This window comes from Hyperolius riggenbachi, chromosome 1 (assembly GCF_040937935.1).
Source record: "Hyperolius riggenbachi isolate aHypRig1 chromosome 1, aHypRig1.pri, whole genome shotgun sequence".
Classification (NCBI taxonomy): Eukaryota; Metazoa; Chordata; class Amphibia; order Anura; family Hyperoliidae; genus Hyperolius; species Hyperolius riggenbachi.
In genome coordinates, this window is record NC_090646.1 from 638705068 (window position 1) to 638727804 (window position 22737).

The following is a 22737-nucleotide window of genomic DNA, read 5'->3' on the forward strand; positions in this document are numbered from 1 at the left end:
CTGCTGCGCAGCAGCGCCGTAAGGCAGATCGGCGATCCCCGGCCAATCAGCGGCCGGGGATCGCCGCCATGTGACAGGGGACGTCCTGTCACTGGCTGCACAGGACGGATAGCGTCCTGTGCAGCCCAGATCTCCCGGGGGAGAAGGTAGGAGAGGGAGGGGGGAGAATGTCGCCGCGGAGGGGGGCTTTGAGGTGCCCCCCCAGCAAAATGCCTGCAAGTAGGAGCGATCAGACCCCCCCCTGCACATCATCCCCATAGGGGGGAAAAAAGGGGGGCGATCTGATCGCTCTGTGTGGCCGCGGATCTGTGCTGGGGGCTGCAGAGCCCACCCAGCACAGATCCAAACAAACAGCGCTGGTCCTTAAGGGGGGGTAAAGGGTGGGTCCTCAAGTGGTTAAAGGGAACCAGAGACGAAGCACACTCGTGTATTTTACCATATATATCAGTGGGAACATTAGAGAAACCTTGCTTTCTGTTTCATTCTGCACTGCACAGCTTGCTTCTAATCAGCCCTGATAAAATCCCCAACTGAGCTTTCAGTCTAGCTTTGCTCAGGAATATTTATAGCTCAGTCTGTGTTCTCTCATTTCTTTTCAAGTCCAAGCCTGCCCCCTGCTGGCTCTGCTCAGGAATCATTATAGCTAAGTCATTATAGCAAAGCCAGACTGAATGCTCAGTCAGGGATTTTATCAGGGCTGATTTGAAGCAAGCTGTGCAGTGCAGAATGAAACAGAAAGCATGGTAGGCATTTTCTCTAAAGTTCCCACTGATATATATGGTAAAATACATGAGGGTGCCTCGTCTCTATGTCACTATAAGTGAGGCTCTCTAGTGTTCGCTTCCTGTGGCCAAAAAACAAATCGCTCGGAAGTGTATGGTAAAAATGAACTTGTGCGCACCATGAACGCAATTTTTTTTTAAAATACATGCGTCGCCATTGACTTACATGACTTCCAGTCGCCGTGAATGTAACGCTCAGTTTCTTTTTACACGCTTCCTGGTGCATTGCACTGCGGCAGGTATGGAATTTCCTATAGCTTTTCATTGCTTAGGGCCTGAGCCCAGTAACGCAGTTGAGCGCAGTTGTGTCCGCTTTTAAGCATCTGTAACATTGATGTGTTGCTGAAAAGTGGACACAACTGTGCACAACTGCGTTAATGGGCTCAGGCCCTTAGTGTTACCCTGTGGTAAAAAAAATAATAATAATAATAATGGTAGGGCAACGAAATGAAAATGCCCTATTTTGAAAGGGGGCCTTAAGGGTTTAGCTGCACACACGTCTAGGATAACTTGTTTTGGATGACAATAGCTGTAGAACAGGGGTGTCAAACTCAAATACAAGGTTGTCCAAAATTGAACACTAGGACCTAGCCAAGGGCCAACCTCATTGTCTACTGGCCACCTTATAAAGTTCCCTGGTGTTTAATTGCCCCCCTCCAACTCCTACACAGTTCCATGGTGTCCAATGGTCCTTGGTCCCGATCCCTCCCCTATGCAATTCCCTGGTGTCTAGTGGCCCCCACCCTCCCCTACACAGTTCCCTGGTGTCTAGTGGCCCTCTCCCTCCCCTATACAGTTCCCTGGTGTCTAGTGCCCCTCTCCCTCCCCTATACAGTTCCCTGGTGTCTAGTGGCCCCTCTCCCTCCCCTATTACAGTTCCCTGGTGTCTATTGGCCCCCACCCTCCCCTATACAGTTCCCTGGTGTCTAGTGGCCCCTCTCCCTACCCTATACAGTTCCCTGGTGTCTAGTGCCCCTCTCCCTACCCTATACAGTTCCCTGGTGTCTAGTGGCCCCCACCCACCCTTATACAGTTCCCTGGTGTCTAGTGGCCCCCACCCTTCTCTATACAGTTCCCTGGTGTCTAGTGCCCCTCTCCCTATCCTATGCAGTTCCCTGGTGTCTAGTACCCCCCACCCTCCCCTATACAGTTTCCTGGTGTCTAGTGCCTTCCCACCCTTCCCTATGCAGTTCCCTGGTATCTGGTGGCCCACACCCTCCCCTATACAGTTCCCTGGTGTCTAGTGCCTTCCCACCCTTCCCTATGCAGTTCCCTGGTGGCCCACACCCTCCCCTATACAGTTCCCTAGTATTTAGTGCTTTCCCCCTACCTCCCCCATAACACACAGTCTTCACTGGTGTTCTAGGGCTTCACCTCCAATATAGCTTCCCTGGTGGTCTAGAGTGGGCCAAACATAATTTTAAAGGGGGGGGATCCCCTTGAGGGCCAAATTTAATGGCTCTGAGGGCAAGATTTGGCCTGCGGGCCCGAGTTTAGCATGTGTGCTGTAGAATCAAGCTGCTTGGCTGTCTGCTTAGCAGCCTGTTCTGTACTATAGAGAGGAGAGGGGTTGGGGTGAATGGGATATGCCCTGCTGCATAGACTACAGCTGGACCATACTATTTGAAGAATGGAAGGGTTAAAAGTTGCATTTATGACAAAAATGGTGATAAATATTTTGTTTAAATGTACTGGTCCTTTAGTTAAAGCGGATCCAAGATGAAAAACTAACTATAACAAGTAACTTGTCTATATATCTTATCTAAAGTTAAGATAGTTTACACAGCAAATTAGCAGCAAACTGCTTCAATAGAAGTTGATTATTTCTTCCTGTGATACAATCACACAGCAGCCATGTTCTGCTTGTGATCATTACATACAGGCAAGCTGATCTGTATCTCCAACCCTCAGCCTGTTAAAACTTCACTCCCCTCTCCTCCTCCCCTCTGCCTCTGAAATCTCTGGCTATTAACACCTACTCCTCCTGCCCAGACTGATCTCCCATAAGCCCTTGCTACATGAGTCTGAGTGCCAAGGCGCTGGGGGAGCTGTGGGCGAGGCTTGCTTAGTTTTGTATAGGCAATTAGAGTATTAAAACTAAAGTATTTGGCTTGAGGAATGCCCTATAAACTATATGAAAGGAACCCAATTATGCAATGAGAAAAAATGTATCTCGGATTCACTGAAAGTAATGAATAGGATATAGTTGTGTAAGCCGTTCTCCCAAACATTGAGTGGAACACGACCTCAATCAATGCGTCATCCAAGTTGTCTTCATCTAGGTCAGTCCCCTCTGTACAATCAGATTTTAGTTGTTTAAAAAAAAAAAATCCAATAGCTTTACTTAACATTAGAAGAGCAGTCGGGCAGTACTTTGAAACACAGTGCAATGAAAAGTGCATGGTGCTGTGGCCAGAAGAGCTCGGAAAGGCACAGCCTGTGCCCAATGTTAAAAATATGCCTAATACAGTACTGTACCCCACTCTATATACCTACCATGAACTCTGTAATAAAGAGAATCTGTAATGTAAAAAAGCCCCTCTGGGGATACTTACCTCGGGAGGGGGAAGCCTCTGGATCCTAACAAGGCTTCCCCTGTCCTTCTCCATCCCTCTGTTCAGTCGCCGGGACCCCCCAAAGTGCAGCGAGGTAGATCTTTACCTACTGCAATCCTGCGCAGGTGCACTAGTTGCTCTTAGTTTGAGTAAGGCGGAAATAGCTGAACTCGATCGTATCTGCTCTACTGTGCAGGTGCAAGTCCTTTGTGCCTGCACAGTAGAGTGGATACGATCGGGGTCGGCTATTTCCGCCTGTTATAAACAGGACAATAGTTACCAGGGAATGCCTGAGAGCAAATAAATTATATATTTATATAACGCACAAGGATGCCCAAGTAGATGGAAAAAAGGGGGACATACCTGAAATGGTGGGTGGGAAGGGTGGAAAGGAAAGAGGGATGGAATGGATGGGTGAGGGGAGAACGGGATAGGAGCTGGAAGGGAAAGGAAGAAACCAACATTAAACATAATTTACTCATGAAATCAGAACCATATCCATGGAAAAACTTTTTTTTTGGGGAGTCACGGTTCCAAAAACACATGAAAGGTCAGTGTGATCGTTCATGCTCAATGGACCCATGGCATCAGTTCATCATTAGAGCTTCTTCTCTCTTCAACTCCTTTTCTCCATTGCCCCCATGTCTTGGGGGTGGAATCTGTATCAGTCCAGCAAAGGTCAATTTTGTAGGATCCCCTTGATGAGCCTCTCTCATGTGTTCAATAACTCTGGTGGACCTTTTGCCCGATTCAATTGAATTAAAATGTTCACGGAATCTTCTGTTGAATGACCTGGTGGTCTCCCCTAGTGATGCTCGGATGTGCCTCATCCACGAATTCGGAAATCCGCGTGCTTGCAAAAAAAAATCCGCATTCGGCCCCGCCGCATGCGGATTTTCGTCCACGTCCACGCAACCACGCGGATTTTTTCCCGTGAATGGCGGATTCACGCCCGTAGGCGGATTTTCTTTTAACGTTAATAACAAAGCCCCCATACATGCTACAGTCCCCCAAATAGCATGGATTATCGAGGTGATAAGGGGCAACATAACTTCAACATAAAAAATTCCCCCCCAAAAATTTTTTCTAGAGAAAATGGATTTTAAAGTGAAATCAACACTTTAAATGGGGCTATTAATTGGTAATAAGTGGTTTTAAAAAGGGATATACGCGTTAAGCAGTCAAAGAGGTGAAGGCGAGTTCCAATGGCACTTGGCGGCGAAGGTACCGCTGGAGGAGGATGAGTGGCTGATGGCAAAAAGGCTCCAGAGAGGTTTTTGTAATTTTTTTTTTATTTTTTTTTTGCAGCAATTAGCAATGACATCGCAGCAGAGTTGTCAGTGGACACGGGCAGTGTGAACGCAGAGTGCAGTGGTGGTAGCGACTGAGTCAGGAGAAGGACTATGCGGGCGGTCAGTTCAGCAGCACAGAAGGACCACGGCAACATACTGGTGGTAGTAGTAGCAGCACAGCGTCATAGTGCTGGCCAAAAAATTAAATGCACCCGGTGACCCGGGCAGTGTGAACGCAGAGTGTAGTAGCGACTGAGTCAGGAGGACAAAGCGGGCGGTCAGTTCAGCAGCAGCAGCACAGTAGTAGTAGCACAGCGTCATAGTGCTGGCCAAAAAATTAAATGCACCCGGCGACCCGGGCAGTGTGAACGCAGAGTGTAGTAGCGACTGAGTCAGGAGGACAAAGCGGGCGGTCAGTTCAGCAGCAGCAGCACAGTAGTAGTAGCACAGCGTCATAGTGCTGGCCAAAAAATTAAATGCACCCGGCGACCCGGGCAGTGTGAACGCAGAGTGTAGTAGCGACTGAGTCAGGAGGACAAAGCGGGCGGTCAGTTCAGCAGCAGCAGCACAGTAGTAGTAGCACAGCGTCATAGTGCTGGCCAAAAAATTAAATGCACCCGGCGACCCGGGCAGTGTGAACGCAGAGTGTAGTAGCGACCGAGTCAGGAGGACAAAGCGGGCGGTCAGTTCAGCAGCACAGTAGTAGTAGCACAGCGTCATAGTGCTGGCCAAAAAATTAAATGCACCCGGCGACCCGGGCAGTGTGAACGCAGAGTGTAGTAGCGACTGAGTCAGGAGGACAAAGCTCAGAAGGAGGACCATGGCAACTTACTGGTAGTAGTACCATAACACCAAAAAATTAACCAAGGTAGGCACTAGGCAGGTAGTAAATGTCTTTATAAAGGCAGGCATAGTTAACAACAGCACATGCAGCAGCCACTTCATGTCCCCCTGTGTCCGACAATAGGGGCCAGGAACTCACCTTCCACCCAAGCCTGGTTGATTTTCAGGAAGGTGAGTTTGTCCACAGAGGCGTGGGAGAGCCGAGAGCGCTTCTCTGTGACCACGCCACCGGCCGCACTAAAGCATCTCTCTGAGAGGACACTGCAAGGAGGGCAGGATAGGAGTTCCAGGGCGTACTGGGAAAGCTCGCTCCAGATGTCCAGTCTCTTGACCCAGTACTCCAAGGGGTCCACGGGGCTGTCGGTGTCATTGATCCCACTGGATGACCCCATATAGTCAGACACCATGGTGGTCACACTGGTCAGTCGTTGCTTGTGCTGGTTGGTGGTGGATGCTGTGGCGGGCACCTCTGTTCTGGGCTGCTGCACTGCATACAGGCTCTTGCTTAGGCTCTTCAGGTCTCCGGGGCGCCAGTTGCTGCTGCTGCTGGTGGTTGTTGTTGTGCTGCTAGTGGCAATGGCAGGCACCTCTTGCTGGCTTGGCAGAGCAGTTACAGTGGGGGTGGAAGGCTGGGGGAATGCTTCCAGTAGTCTGCGCACAAGGGCCTCCTTCAACTCCCTTGTGCGTTGCTCGGTGGTGGATGGCGTCATTAAGTCTCCCAGCTTCCCCTTCAGACGGGGATCAAGCATCAAGGTAATCCAGATGTCCTCCCTTGAACGCATCTGGATCACCCGGGGGTCCCTGCGAAGGCAGCGCAACATGTGCACAGCCATGGGAAACAAGTGGGCCCTGCCAGCAAGATCTTCCTCGTCCTCGCCATTGTCCCATAACGCATGCCTGTCCTCTTCCTGTGCCATGTCGTTGTCCTCCTCAAACCGCCATCCACGTACAACGCCTGCTGCACTCTGCTCCTCCTCCTCCTCCTCATTCAGGTTAGGGACCTCCAACTCTTCCACTACCTGGTGTGAGCCCTCCTCTGAGCTGGACTGTGCTGCCATCTGCTCCTGTTCTTCCAACTGCCTCAGGGCTTCATCCCCACGCTCAATTAAATTGTCCATTGCCTGCTCCAGTAGACAAACCAAGGGTACCCACTGGCACACAGAGGCCCGCTCCTCACTGACCATCTTGGTTGCCTCCAGGAAGGGACTCAGCACCAGGCATAGTTGCTGCATCAGTGTCCACTGAGTGGCAGTAATCATTGGGACTTGCTGGTTGCTGGGGACACTTGGGTCTAGCATGTAGGCCCTAAGAGCCAGCCTGTGCTGACACAGCCGCTCCAACATGGCCAGAGTCGAATTCCAGCGAACTGGCATGTCGATGATCAGCCGGTGTTGTGGCCTTCCATACTGCTGCTGTAAGGTGGACAAGAGTGCAGAGGCAGTGGCTGACAGGCGGAAAAAGCGTACCACCGCCCGGGCATCCTGCAGCAGCTCGCTCATCCCCTGGTAGGTGCGCAAGAAGCGCTGCACCACAAGATTAAGCACGTGGGCCAAGCAGGGGATGTGCTGGAGGTTTCCCTGCTGCACTGCTGCCACCAGGTTGGCCCCGTTATCGGCTGCCACATACCCCACTTCCAGGCCTCTGGGGGTCAGCCACCTCCGCTCCTGCTTCCTGAGGGCGGCCAGGACGTTGGTGGCCGTAAGCCTCTCCTTCCCCAGGGTCACCAATTTTAAAAGGGCTTGGCAGTGCCGAGGCTTGGCGCTGCTGCTGCCGAGGCGGGCTTGCTTTCCGGGTGCTGAGGGAGTGTCGTGACAGGACCCTTCTGCATCCCCCCTGATCCCGCGTGGTGGCACCACTAGCTGGGCTGATGCGCTCTTGTCCTCCCTCCCTTCCATCAGTGTCACCCAGTGGGCCGTAAAGGACAGGTAGCGACCTGTCCCAAATCTGCTACTCCATGAGTCCATGGTCACGTGGACCCGCTTGCCCACAGAGTAGTCCAGGGAACGGGCCACGTTTTCCACCGCAAACTTGTGGAGTGCTGGGATCGCGCTCCTGCTGAAATAGTGGCGACTGGGGACTTGCCACTCGGGGATGCCAAATTGGAGCAGCGTCCGCATGGCGCTCCCCTCCTGCACCAGGGAGTAGGGAAGCAGCTGTGATGCCATGGCCCGGGCCAGCAAGCCATTTAGTTTGCGGATCCGCCTGTGGCTTGGAGGCAGAGGCTTGGTCAGACCCTGAAAGGTGTCGCTCAGCAGAGTCTGACGACGCTGGGATGCAGGGGAGACAGAGGAGAGAGACGAACACTGGCTGCCAGCCTCAATGTCTGTGTCCTGAGCAGCCGAGGTGGAAGAGCGCTTGCGTGCTACTACTGCTGCTGCTGTGGGGGATTCACGACCCTGAGGGAGGGAGGATGCTGCTGCGCTGGTGGGCCTTCTGCTCTCAGGAACCCCTGCCAGCAGTGCCTGCTTCCTCTTAAAGTCCGCATACTCGCGGCAGTGGCGGCTTCTCAGGTGGCCCTGGAGGGATGAGGTACCCATCTTGCTCAGACTTTTCCCACGGCTCAATCTTTTGCTGCATAACCTGCACACCGCATACCTTTTGTCATCAGTACATTCCTCAAAGCAATCCCACACTGGTGACTTTAATTTACCGCGGCCCCCACTAGCAGAGGGTGCAGCGGAGCAATGTGTGGTAGTAGTTGCCGGCGGTTGCATGGTGGTGGTGCCGGCTGAAGCAGTGTCCTGTCTACTTCCTTCACGCCCACTGCTGCCGATGCCCCTGCCTGACATATGGCGATATCCTTGCCTAGGCCGAGGTGACTCGTCATCCTGCTCTGACCATTCTTCCACGGACTCAGCAGGCTGCACATAGTTAGGGTCCACAACGTCGTCATAATCAGCAGCATCATCATAATCCAGCTCTTCCTCTGACTCCCCCGCCTCCTCTTCTGTCCCTACATCCCCAGACACAGACCCCTCTTCTTCATCACCAGAACTCAACAACGCTTGTGATTGTGGCCCGATCTCAATCTCTGCCACATCAGTCCCCAGTAAGTCCTGAGCTTCTTGCATCAGCAGGTTCCCAGATGCCGGACTGAGGGACAGAACGCTGTCATCCTGGGAGGGCTGCTGACCAGTGGGTGCTGGGGTGGATGTCACAACAAGCGTGGGATGTTGGCTGCTGCTGCTACTGCTTGGAGTGGTGCTCACAGTAGAGGTCTGGGAGGAAGTCATGATGTCCATGAGTACGTCAGGTTCCATTTGCTCAACCACAACACGGGGACCAGAAACTTTAAAATATTTGGACAATGGCGTCCGCTGACTCGGCCCAGGCATGGCTGCCCCCTTTTCTGCTGCATCATGACCACGTACAGCTGGGCGTCCTCTCCCTGGACGTGGAGCAGTCCCAGAAGTGGCTGAGGCAATTGAACTCCCTTTCCTCTCACCCCGCGAAACCATGCCAGACATGTTGCTAGTAATGAATCACTGGATGCAGTGGGCACAGTACAAGGTCACTGAAGGATGCAGTGGGCACAGTACAAGGTCACTGAAGGATGCAGTGGCCACAGTACAAGGTCACTGAAGGATGCAGTGGGCACAGCAGTGGGCACTGGATATACAACTAGGTCACTGAAGGATGCAGTGGCCACAGTACAAGGTCACTGAAGGATGCAGTGGGCACAGCAGTGGGCACTGGATATACAACTAGGTCACTGAAGGTAGAGTGACCATATTTTTGTGGGTCCAACCTGGGACGGGGGGGGGGGGGGGGCGTGGGGGGGGCGGGCGGCGCGCATAGCGCGCCGCGGCGAAGAGTGGGAAGGAGTGAGGAGCACGCAGCGGTGAAGACTGGGGGAGGGGGGCTGCGGCGCGCGCAGCGCGCCCCGCCGAAAAAATGGGCGTGGCCATGACATTGTATGGGCGGAGCTAACGTAATGATGTAACAGCGAGGCATAAGAAAGCAGTGTTTATGCCATGATGTGGACAAACGAGACTTTGTATCATGGGTGTGCAGAAACTGTGTGATGCTAATAGTATACCGTAACCACAAAGCAGCAAACATAGCCATCTATGACCATTAAATAATAAATGCAGTAACAGTTACCCCGGACACCAGAAAATAAACGCAATAGGCAACATGTCAGTATAAAATAAATGCAATGCGGGCAAACATGTCAGTACAAAATAAACGCAATGCGGGCAACATGTTAGTACAAAATAAACGCAATGCGGGCAAACATTTCACCAGACAATAAACGCAATGCGGGCAAACATGTCAGTACAAAATAAACGCAATGCGGGCAAACATGTCAGTACAAAATAAACGCAATGCGGGCAAACATTTCACCAGAAAAGAAACGCACTGCGGGCAAACATTTCACCAGAAAAGAAACGCACTGCGGCCAAACATTTCACCAGAAAAGAAACGCACTGCGGGCAAACATTTCACCAGAAAAGAAACGCACTGCGGCCAAACATTTCACCAGAAAAGAAACGCACTGCGGCCAAACATTTCACCAGAAAAGAAACGCACTGCGGGCAAACATTTCGCCAGAAAAGAAACGCAATGCGGGCAAACATTTCGCCAGAAAAGAAACGCACTGCGGGCAAACATTTCACCAGAAAAGAAACGCACTGCGGCCAAACATTTCACCAGAAAAGAAACGCAATGCGGCAAACATTTCGCCAGAAAAGAAACGCAATGCGGCAAACATTTCGCCAGAAAAGAAACGCACTGCGGGCAAACATTTCGCCAGAAAAGAAACGCACTGCAGGCAAACATTTCGCCAGAAAAGAAACAATGCGGGCAAACAATAACATTTCACTAGAAAAGAAACAATGCGGGCAAACATTTCACCAGAAAAGAAACAATGCGGGCAAACATTTCACCAGAAAAGAAACAATGCGGGCAAACATTTCACCAGAAAAGAAACAATGCGGGCAAACATTTCACCTGGAAAAGAAACAATGCGGGCAAACATTTCACCTGGAAAAGAAACAATGCGGGCAAACATTTCACCTGGAAAAGAAACAATGCGGGCAAACATTTCACCTGGAAAAGAAACAATGCGGGCAAACATTTCACCTGGAAAAGAAACAATGCGGGCAAACATTTCACCTGGAAAAGAAAGCATTTACTCACCTGGCAGAAGTGTCCGGCCTCTGGCGCGCTGCTCCGTCCCGGGACCGTCTTCCTCCTCCTGCTCTTCTCTCCCGCGCTGACAGGGCTACGGCAAGATGGCGCCTGAAGCCCTGTACTAGTGACACAAATAGGTCTCCAGTACAGGGCTCCGGCAGCCATCTTGCCGTAGCCCTGCTCGCCTGCTGGTGTCGGAAACAGACACCGAAAGAGGAGGCTGGAGCGGGGCTGCGGGCAATGAACTGGCACGGCGTCTATAGACGCCGCTGCCAGTTCATTGATGAGAGAGTGGCCAGAGTCCCGAGGCCGGGACGTCCCGCTGCTGAAAGCGGGACGTTTCCCGGGACCTCATTAAGCCTGGGACAGCGGACCCCGAATCCGGGACGTGTCCCGGGCAATCCGGGACGTCTGGTCACTCTACTGAAGGATACAGTGGGCACACAAGGATGTCACACTGTGTAATGAGATGCTCATATGCCAGCGAGCGAGCGAGCAGTGGGCACTGGGCACGGCACAAGGTCACTGACAGAATGAATGAACAGCGCTGGCAGAGAGTGGCGGCGCCGGCGGTGTGACTGGCTGCCTGCAAATAGTACAAGTGTATAACTGTCACTGGGATATACAAGTGAACACTGCAGTTGCACTAACCTGCCTGCCTGCACTCTACACACAGATAATCCCCACTCCCACTACACTGCAGCACTGAACCTGCCTGCACAGCACTACACACAGTTAAATAATCACTAGACTCCCACACTCCCACTACACTACACTGACTACAACTAACTACAGCAATCACTCACTGACTAGCTAACTGTGTACAGTATAAGAGCAGTGTTAGCAAAAAAAAGGCTTTGTTTTTAACACAATAAATGCACTTGCTCAAACAACAATGGCCTGGAGATAATCCTCTCAGCACCACAGTCTAGCAAGGACAGAGCTTTTCCATCATGGCCGCCGCTTTATATTCAGGAGGGGAGGGCATAGCTCCCCTCCTGTGATTGGTTGGTAGGGCCTGGCTGGGGCACTCTGATTGGCCTGCAATGTGTCACTTCCGCATAGTTTGACGCATTTCCGCAAACCACGACTTCAGCGCCGGGTTTCACGAGCGTGAATGCGGATTTCTGTCCGCATTCACGCGAAGCCGAAGTAGATTTTCGTGGTTGAAAATCTATTCACGGATTTTCGTGTCCGAGGCGGAATGCGTCAAAATGGTCGTGAATCCACGCGTAAGCGTGATCACGACCTGGCGGTGAGCACCACTGGTCTCCCCTATATAAAACCTGCCACAGGGGCCACACCTCTATGCAGATACCCTCCGGCATGTGTTCTTAATATTTATACCTGTATGCACCTTGTAGCAACTTGTTCGTTGGTGGAATAGTGAATAAAGCAACTGAAAGTAGTGCCAGCGCTTTTCTTCTCCTTTTGTGTATAGACTGATCCATTGCCTGAGCACACTCCTATGTTGCTTGACCATCCGGATCTCTGCAAATCTACCACCCCCTCCCCATAGATGTGACCCACTGCAGTGCCAGAGCCTCTGTTTTCCTCCTCTTTTTCTCCTTCACGACAATTGCATGATGTACGCTTGAGCACGCAGTTATGACAACCAGAGATGATGTAGAATTCTTGGACTCTGATAACGAAGATTCGCTTAACGGAGATAAACAGGAGGGGGTGGCAGTAGAAAATGGCAGAAGTGACCTAAAAACGTTCTTTAAAGTGAACCAGAGACGAAGCACCCTCATGTATTTTACCATATATATCAGTGGGAACATTAGAGAAAACACCTACCCTTCTCTCTGTTTCATCCTCACTGCTAAAAGCGTCTGTTATCAGCTGTGATAAGAATCCCAGACTGAGCATTCAGTCTAGCTTTGCCGGGAATGATTATTGCTAAGTCATTATAGCAGAGCCACAAGGGGCTTGAAAAGACACCAGAGAAGACAGACTCAGCTATAATCATTCTGTAGCAAAGCCAGACTGAATGCTCAGTCGGGGTTTCTTATCAGAGGTGATAACAGGCAGATTAAACAGAGAACAATGAAACAAAGAGCAGAATAGGTGTTTACTGTCGTGTTCCCACTGATTTATAAGGTAAAATACATGCGGGTGCTTAGTCTCTGGTTCTCTTTAAGAACCCTGCCGCATCTACATCAGCTAATAAGACGGTGGGTGACAGAAACGAACCTGGAACGGTTAAGTGAAAAGGAGGTGAAGTTATTTTGGACAAAAACATTGCAGCAATATAAAGATGATTAAATAAGAGCAAGGGGTTTCAGGCGATATGTTGAACCCTCAGAATACCAGGATGATGAGGATTTCGTTAAGAAGTGGAAAGGAGCTTATATAGAGCATGCTACCCGTTTACAAGCTATAGTACTTGAACGTACTAAGCAAGAACATCTTAAAGGATACCCGAACTGACATGTGACATGATGAGATAGACCCATCTATGTACAGTGCCTAGCACACAAATAACTGCTGTGTTCCTTTTTTTCTTTCTCTGCCTGAAAGCGTTAAATATCAGGTATGCAAGTGGCTGACTCAGTCCTGACTCAGACAGGAAGTGACTACAGTGTGACCCTCACTGATAAGAAATGCCAACTATAGAACACTTTCCTAGCAGAAAATGGCTTCTGAGAGCAAGAAAGAGGTAAAAAAAAAGGGGAATTTCTTATCAGTGAGGGTCACACTGTAGTCACTTCCTGTCTGAGTCAGGACTGAGTCAGCCACTTGCATACCTGATATTTAACTCTTTAAGGCAGAGAAAGAAAAAAAGGAACACCGCATAGTTATTTGTGTGCTAGGCACTGTACATACACATGTCTATCCCATCATGTCACATGTCAGTTCGGGTATCCTTTAAATTTCTCAAGGAGATTGATACTGTTAAAACACAATACCAAAGTCTGGTTACTCGGGAACCATACATAAAATCACTGAAACGCATTGATCGGAAACTGACAGTCGTACAAGATTCTACTAAGGAACGCAAGTTACGCAAGTTCAAAAGAGATAAAGAGGTTTACGCCTTGAAGCGTTTCTTCTACTAGCAAAGGGCAAAACCATCAAAACCGCCCAAGAAAGGCAAGGTTTATTGGACAACGGAGTCAGTCTAGTGATGAGGACAACGAGAAGGCTGGAATGAAAGGCCAATCCAGTGATACAAACTCGAAGACCCGCCCTTTAGGCGGAGGACAAAAAGGGGGAGAGGCAAGAAAGCGACAAAAAAGGAAATGGAGACGGATCTCCTGGGAAGACGGGAGGAACTCCTCACACTCCAAACGGAGGAGGAATTGATCTTACAAGACGCTGGTACTAAGCAATTGGAGATATTGAATCTAACAGACTGCCAGCTTCTGGAGGGTACTATCCCTCTACTACAGAAGGGCCTTAAAGTGAACCTCCGCACTAAAAATCGACTCGGCAGCACTGAAAAGGCTTGCTGTTTCTTTAACAGTTTCACAGCATCAGAACTTTGTTTCTCTTATACAAGCCTCATTTTTAGCTGCACAGAAGAAAACTGCACGGGCTTTTTTCCGCTGATGCTGTGCAAAGCATGATGGGATTTCTGATGTTGTTGTTCTCTTTCTGCTGTTTTGGTGCAATTTTTTTTTTTTTTTTACATTTTGAATTTGACATTTGAAGCCTAGCGTGTGCAGCTGGGAGGGGTAATCAGGACACAGGACAGTTGGAACTGTGTCTCCTTCTCCTTGTCACCTCCTTTCAACCAAAAAGATGGCTGCCCCCATGACAAAGATGGCAGCCCCCATGAATCACAAACATTTGCCTGTTCTTTTAAAACAGGGTGGGTAAGAGATTATATTACCTATCTATTCTAATTAACATAACTAATGAAACTTGATGACAGTATATTTGTTTAGGCTGAAGTTCCCCTTTAACTTCAGTATCACCACGGGCTTTGACTTTGCTCAATTCAAGATAGATTTATACAAAAATGTGAGATAAAATATACAATCACAAATTGCACAGAGAGATTACATCACTAACAAACGTGAGAATATGGGTCGGGACAACACCTTGGTAAGCCTGCTAGGGTTCAGCCCTGGAATAAAGTGGGACCATCAGGACTTGGTGAACCTGGAAATACTCAAAGAACTAGAAGACGAACAATCCAAACAATTACTATCACAACGTCTGCAAACCAACTTTAAAGCTTGTAAGTCAGTGGCACTATTTCCTATACAACCTGGATCAAGCCTGGATATTTTCCAGAAAATTATGGAAAGGACCTTAAAGCAAAAATGTATCCACAATCTTCTAAAACTTTGACAGTACAAGAAGAAAGAGCTTTAAAATGGTTACAGAGAAGACCTGACCTCCAGATAAAACGTGCAGATAAAGGATGGACAATTGCCATTATGACTGAAGAGCAGTATAAGACAGAGGCCTTGAGACAATTACAGGACTCTAGTATATATAACGCAAGTAGAAACCCCACACTTTCTTTTCAAAACCGCTTGAGATCCCTTCTACGGAAAGGGGCGAAGAGAGGGCTACTAAATCCTAAACTGGTTGGAGATTTGCTACCAGAATACCCTATTAAACCAGCGTGGTACCACATACCCAAGGTGCACAAGTCCCGGACCAATCAGGCTGCCCCATTGTCTCTGGCATGGGGTCAGTTACCGAGAGGTTGTCCAGATATCTGGACCACATCCTTAGACCCCTACTGGATGAAATACCTTCTAGCTGACACATTAGATGTCCTTGTGGGTCTAGAGCATCTCACGTGGATCCAGGGTGATATGCTGGCCACCATCAATGTAGAGAGCCTTTACAGTCATATTCCCTATGATTTGGGGGTGTTAGCAGTAAGGGATTTCTTGGATAGGACCGACAAAAGTGATGAGTTTAAAGAGAACCCGAGGTGTGTTTAAAGAATGTTATCTGCATACAGAGGCTGGATCTGCCTATACAGCCCAGCCTCTGTTGCTATCCCAAACCCCACTAAGGTCCCCCTGCACTCTGCAATCCCTCATAAATCACAGCCATGCTGTGAGGCTGTGTTTACATCTGTAGTGTCAGTCTCAGCTGCTCCCCCGCCTCCTGCATAGCTCTGGTCCCTGCCCCCGTCCCTTCCCTCCAATCAGCAGGGAGGGAAGGGATGCAGGCGGGGACTGGAGTTCTGCAGGAGGCGGGGAGAGCAGCAGACTGACACTATAGAGATAAACACAGCCAGCTCTGACAAGCTGTTTGTCAGCAGCACGGCTGTGATTTATGAGGGATTGCAGAGTGCAGGGGGACCTTAGGGGGGTTTGGGATAGCAACAGAGGCTGGGCTGTATAGGCAGATCCAGCCTCTGTATGCAGATAATATTCTTCAAACCCACCCCGGGTTCTCTTTAAGGACTTCATATGTGAATGCCTCACTTTTGTCTTAACTCATAATGCCTTCCTCTTCGATAGGAACTGGTACTGGCAGGTCTCAGGGACCGCAATGGGTACAGCGGTATCCTGCACCTGTGAAAACATTTTCCTTGCTTGGTGGGAAGAACAATACAGGATATCCATACCGACGCTAATCTGTTTCGCGCACAACTTAGGTATGTGGACGACGTCCTGGTGTTTTGGTCTGGGACTTGTGCAACCTTTAATGACTTTTTAATGTACATAAATAACAACACGATGAACATGGCTTTTACTGACACAATTGATCAAGAAAGGATTGCCTTCCTGGGCCTTGTGTTAGAAATACGAGGTTTTCAGAAACCCACCGCCTCAAATGCTCTCTTGCATAGATCAAGTTTTCACCCCAATCATGTAACCCAATCTCTACCCTACAGCCAATTCCTCAGGTTTCGGAGAAATAATACAGAGGATGATACCTTTGTATTGGTCTGAGTAACTTGGCAAAAGACTAATGGGCAGAGAGGATGAGCAAGATGCTGTACAAAAAGAAGTACAATAGAGCAAATAGAAATACAAGTATAGAGAAATGCTCCTTTCGTATATACGTGGAGAGGAAAATCCTTACATGTACACATCCTTCGTACACTTTAGCAACCTTCCAGCAAGGATAATGATTCTTCTTTTTTTTATGTTTCTATACTTTTGTCCATCAATTTTTTTGGCAGCACTTCAGTCCACTTCCAGCACTAGTGTATCTTTACTTATATAGATGAAATTTTAAATTTTAGATTTATTATTTTTCGCTAAATACACTTTTTTTTTTTTTTTTAGATATGATTAATTATTTTTAGCACTATATTGCACTTTTTTTGCTCTAATGGCCGCAATACCAATTTCCGCCACATGATGGAGACAAATCTCTCCATCCTACGTAGTAAGCCTGCTATGCATAGCATGCTAGGAACACTTAATAAAGTGTGTTCCATGCAGGCTCCTGTAGTTAGGAACAGGGCCGGCCTTAGGTTTCACAGCGCCCTGAGCGAACCAGATTTTGGTGCCCCCCCCCCCATTCATCCTCTTCGCGTGTGAGCGCACCACACACATACACTAATGGGGGGGGCTTAGTAGTGTGTAGGTAGATAGGTAGGTGCCCCCAGTACAGGTTAGATAGGTAGGTACCTGCAACATAGGTTAGATAGGTAGCTGCCCCAGTATAGATTAGATAGGTAGATGCCCCCAGTATAGATTAGATAGGTAGCTGCCCCCAGTATAGGTTAGATAGGTAGGTGCCCCCAGTATAGGTTAGATAAGTAGCTGCCCCCCAGTATAGATTAGATAGGTAGGTGCCCCCCGTATAGATTAGATAGGTAACTGCCCCCCAGTGTAGATTAGATAGGTAGCTGCCCCCCAGTATAGGTTAGATAGGTAGCTGCCCCCCAGTATAGGTAGGTGCCCCCAGTATTGGTTATATAGGTAGCCGCCCCCAGTATAGGTTAGATAGGTAGCTGCCCCCCAGTATAGGTTAGATAGGTAGCTGCCCCCCAGTATAGGTAAGTGCCCGTAGTATTGGCTATATAGGTAGCCACCCCCAGTATAGGTTAGATAGGTAGCTGCCCCCCAGTATAGGTTAGATAGGTAGGTGCCCTCCAGTATAGGTTAGATAGGTAGCTGCCCCCAGTATATATTAGATAGCTGCCTCCAGTATAGGTTAGATAGGTAGCTGCCCCCAGTATAGGTTAGATAGGTAGGTGCCCCCCAGTATAGGTTAGATAGGTAGCTGCCCCCAGTATAGGTTAGATAGGTAGCTGCCCCCCAGGTTAGGTTAGGTAGGTAGGTGCCCCCCAGTATAGGTAGGTGCCCCCAGTATTGGCTATATAGGTAGCCGCCCCCAGTATAGGTTAGATAGGTAGCTGCCCCCCAGCGTAGGTTAGATTAGGTAGGTGCCCCCCAGTATAGGTTAGATAGGTAGCTGCCCCCAGTATAGGTTAGATAGGTAGCTGCCCCCAGTATAAGGTAGGTAGGTGCCCCCCCCGCATAGTGGAGGGGGGAGCCGCGGGGAGGGCAGCCCGACCTCTCCCTCCCTTCCTCTCCGGGCCACCCTCTGTGCTCAGTGCTCCCCCCTCCGATGCAGACTGCAGCAGAAAGAACTCACCTCCCTGGTTCCGATCGCCGGCGCCTCTCACTTGACGCTGGTCTACTCTGGTCTACTCTCTTCTACATAGTTTACCGATACACACTAAACTTCCTGTTAAGCAGGAAGTTTAGTGTGCATCAGTAACTAATGTAGAAGATACCAGCGGCAAGTGAGAGGCGCCGGCGATCGGAACCAGGGAGGTGAGTTCTTTCTGCTGCAGTCTGCATCGGAGGGGGGAGCACTGAGCACAGAGGGTGGCCCGGAGAGGAAGGGAGATAGAGGTCGGGCTGCCCTCCCCGCGGCTCCCCCCTCCATCACGGCGCACGCACATCACCCCCAGCAGCGGCACCAGGGGGCGGAGAGGGAGTACCCAGCCGGGGCCGCAAAAACACGCAGCCAGGGGAGAGGAGCGCCCCCTGGAAGCCGGCGCCCTGAGCGATCGCACCGGTCGCTCAGGTCAAAGGCCGGCCCTGGTTAGGAAGTGCCTGACATGATGTGCCCCTGGCTCTGTACTTGTGATTAGAACAGCCAATGATGGGGGGAGTTTTGATGGCAGGGAGGCGGAGTTTCAAGCAGGGAGACCTCTGGTATGTGTTCTTAATATTTATACCTGTATGCACCTTGTAGCAACTTGTTCTTTGATACACTGTATCAACATATTTGGGGGGGGAGGCACAGGAAAAGCCATTGGCTGTTGCTGTTCCCCTCTACATGGCCAGTGTAATGATGTTTACGCCATGATGTGGACAAACGAGACTTTGCATCATGGGTGTGCAGAAACTGTGTGATGCTAATAGTATACCGTAACCACAAAGTAGCAAACAGCCATCTATGACCATTAAATAATAAATGCAGTAACAGTTACCCCAAAATAAACGCAATGCGGGCAAACATGTCAGTACAAAATAAACGCAATGCGGGCAAACATGTCAGTACAAAATAAACGCAATGTGGGCAAACATGTCAGTACAAAATAGACGCAATGCGGGCAAACATGCCAGTACAAAATAAACGCAATGCGGGCAAACATGTCAGTACAAAATAAACGCAATGCGGGCAAACATGTCAGTACAAAATAAACGCAATGTGGGCAAACATGTCAGTACAAAATAGACGCAATGCGGGCAAACATGTCAGTACAAAATAAACGCAATGCGGGCAAACATGTCAGTACAAAATAAACGCAATGCGGGCAAACATGTCAGTACAAAATAAACGCAATGTGGGCAAACATGTCAGTACAAAATAAACGCAATGCGGGCAACATGTCAGTACAAAATAAACGCAATGTGGGCAAACATGCCAGTACAAAATAAACGCAATGCGGGCAACATGTCAGTACAAAATAAACGCAATGCAGGCAAACATGTCAGTACAAAATAAACGCAATGCGGGCAACATGTCAGTACAAAATAAACGCAATGCGGACAACATGTCAGTACAAAATAAACGCAATGCGGGCAACATGTCAGTACAAAATAAACGCAATGCGGGCAACATGTCAGTACAAAATAAACGCAATGCGGGCAACATGTCAGTACAAAATAAACGCAATGCGGGCAAACATGTCAGTACAAAATAAATGCAATGCGGGCAAACATTTCACCAGAAAATTACTGCAATGCGGGCAAACATTTCACCAGAAAAGAAACGCAATGCGGGCAAACATTTTCCCAGAAAAGAAACGCAATGCGGGCAAACATTTTCCCAGAAAAAAAACGCAATGCGGGCAAACATTTTCCCAGAAAAGAAACGCAATGCGGGCAAATATTTCACCAGAAAATAAACGCAATGCGGGCAAACATTTCACCAGAAAATAAATGCAATGCGGGCAAACATGTCAGTAAAAAATAAACGCAATGCGGGCAAAAATGTCAGTACAAAATAAACGCAATGCGGGCTAACATGTCAGTACAAAATAAACGCAATGCGGGCAACATGTCAGTACAAAATTACCGCAATGCGGGCAAACATGTCAGTACAAAATAAACGCAATGCGGGCAAACATTTCACCAGAAAATTACTGCAATGTGGGCAAACATTTCACCAGAAAATTACTGCAATGCGGGCAAACATTTCACCAGAAAATAAACGCAATGCGGGCAAACATTTCACCAGAAAATTACTGCAATGCGGGCAAACATTTCACCAGAAAATTACTGCAATGCGGGCAAACATTTCACCAGAAAAGAAACGCAATGCGGGCAAACATTTCACCAGAAAAGAAACGCAATGCGGGCAAACATTTCACCAGAAAAGAAACGCAATGCGGGCAAACATTTCACCGGAAAATTACTGCAATGCGGGCAAACATTTTACCAGAAAATTACTGCAATGCGGGCAAACATTTCACCAGAAAATTACTGCAATGCGGGCAAACATTTCACCAGAAAATTACTGCAATGCGGGCAAACATTTCACCAGAAAAGAAACGCAATGCGGGCAAACATTTCACCAGAAAAGAAACGCAATGCGGGCAAACATTTCACCAGAAAAGAAACGCAATGCGGGCAAACATGTCAGTACAAAATAAACGCAACGCGGGCAAACATGTCAGTACAAAATAAATGCAATGCAGGCAAACATTTCACCAGAAAATTACTGCAATGCGGGCAAACATTTCACCAGAAAAGAAACGCAATGCGGGCAAACATTTTCCCAGAAAAGAAACGCAATGCGGGCAAACATTATCCCAGAAAAGAAACGCAATGCCGGCATACATTTTCCCAGAAAAGAAACGCAATGCGGGCAAACATTTCACCAGAAAATAAACGCAATGTGGGCAAACATGTCAGTAAAAAATAAACGCAATGCGGGCTAACATGTCAGTACAAAATAAACGCAATGCGGGCAAACATGTCAGTACAAAATAAACGCAATGCGGGCAAACATGTCAGTACAAAATAAACGCAATACGGGCAAACATTTCACCAGAAAATTACTGCAATGCGGGCAAACATTTCACCAGAAAAGAAAAGCAATGCGGGCAAACATTTCACCAGAAAATTACTGCAATGCGGGCAAACATTTCACCAGAAAATTACTGCAATGCGGGCAAACATTTCACCAGAAAAGAAACGCAATGCGGGCAAACATTTCCCCAGAAAAGAAACGCAATGCGGGCAAACATTTTCCCAGAAAAGAAACGCAATGCGGGCAAACATTTCACCAGAAAAGAAACGCAATGCGGGCAAACATGTCAGTACAAAATAAACGCAATGCGGGCAAACATGTCAGTACAAAATAAACGCAATGCGGGCAAACATGTCAGTACAAAATAAACGCAATGCGGGCAACATGTCAGTACAAAATAAACGCAATGCGGGCAAACATTTCACCAGAAAATTACTGCAATGCGGGCAAACATTTCACCAGAAAATTACTGCAATGCGGGCAAACATTTCACCAGAAAATTACTGCAATGCGGGCAAACATTTCACCAGAAAATTACTGCAATGCGGGCAAACATTTCACCAGAAAAGAAACGCAATGCGGGCAAACATTTCACCAGAAAATTACTGCAATGCGGGCAAACATTTCACCAGAAAATTACTGCAATGTGGGCAAACATTTCACCAGAAAATTACTGCAATGCGGGCAAACATTTCACCAGAAAAGAAACGCAATGCGGGCAAACATTTCACCAGAAAAGAAACGCAATGCGGGCAAACATTTCCCCAGAAAAGAAACGCAATGCGGGCAAACATTTCCCCAGAAAAGAAACACAATGCGGGCAAACATTTCCCCAGAAAACAAAACGCAATGGGGGCAAACATTTCACCAGAAAAAAAACGCAATGCGGGCAAACATTTCACTAGAAAAGAAACGCAATGCGGGCAAACATTTCCCCAGAAAAGAAACGCAATGCGGGCAAACATTTCCCCAGAAAAGAAACACAATGCGGGCAAACATTTCCCCAGAAAACAAAACGCAATGGGGGCAAACATTTCACCAGAAAAAAAACGCAATGCGGGCAAACATTTCACTAGAAAGTAAACGCAATGCGGGCAAACATTTCACTAGAAAGTAAACGCAATGCGGGCAAACATTTCACCAGAAAAGAAACGCAATGCAGGCAAACATTTCACCAGAAAAGAAACTCAATGCGGGCAAACATTTCACCTGGAAAAGAAAGCATTTACTCACCTGGCAGAAGTCTCCGGCCTCTGGCGCGCTGCTCCCGGGACCACTTTCCTCCTGCTCGTCTCCCGCGCTGACAGGGCTATGGCAAGATGGCGCCCGAAGCCCTGTACTGGAGACACAAATAGTACAGGGCTTCGGCAGCCATCTTGCCGTAGCCCTGCTCGCCTGCCGGTGTCGGAACAGACACCGGAAGAGGGAGGCTGGAGCGGGGCTGCGGGCAATGAACTGGCACGGCGTCTATAGACGCCGCTGCCAGTTCATGAGGATAGAGTGGCCAGAGTCCCGAGGCCGGGACGTCCCGCTGCTGAAAGCGGGACGTTTCCCGGGATCTCATGCAGCCTGGGACAGCGGACGGCAATCCGGGACGTCTGGTCACTCTACAGTGTATCTTTGATGGAATTTGTGAATAAAGCAACTGACAGTAGTGCCGGCGCTTTTCTTCTCCTTTTGTGTATAGACTGATCCATTGCC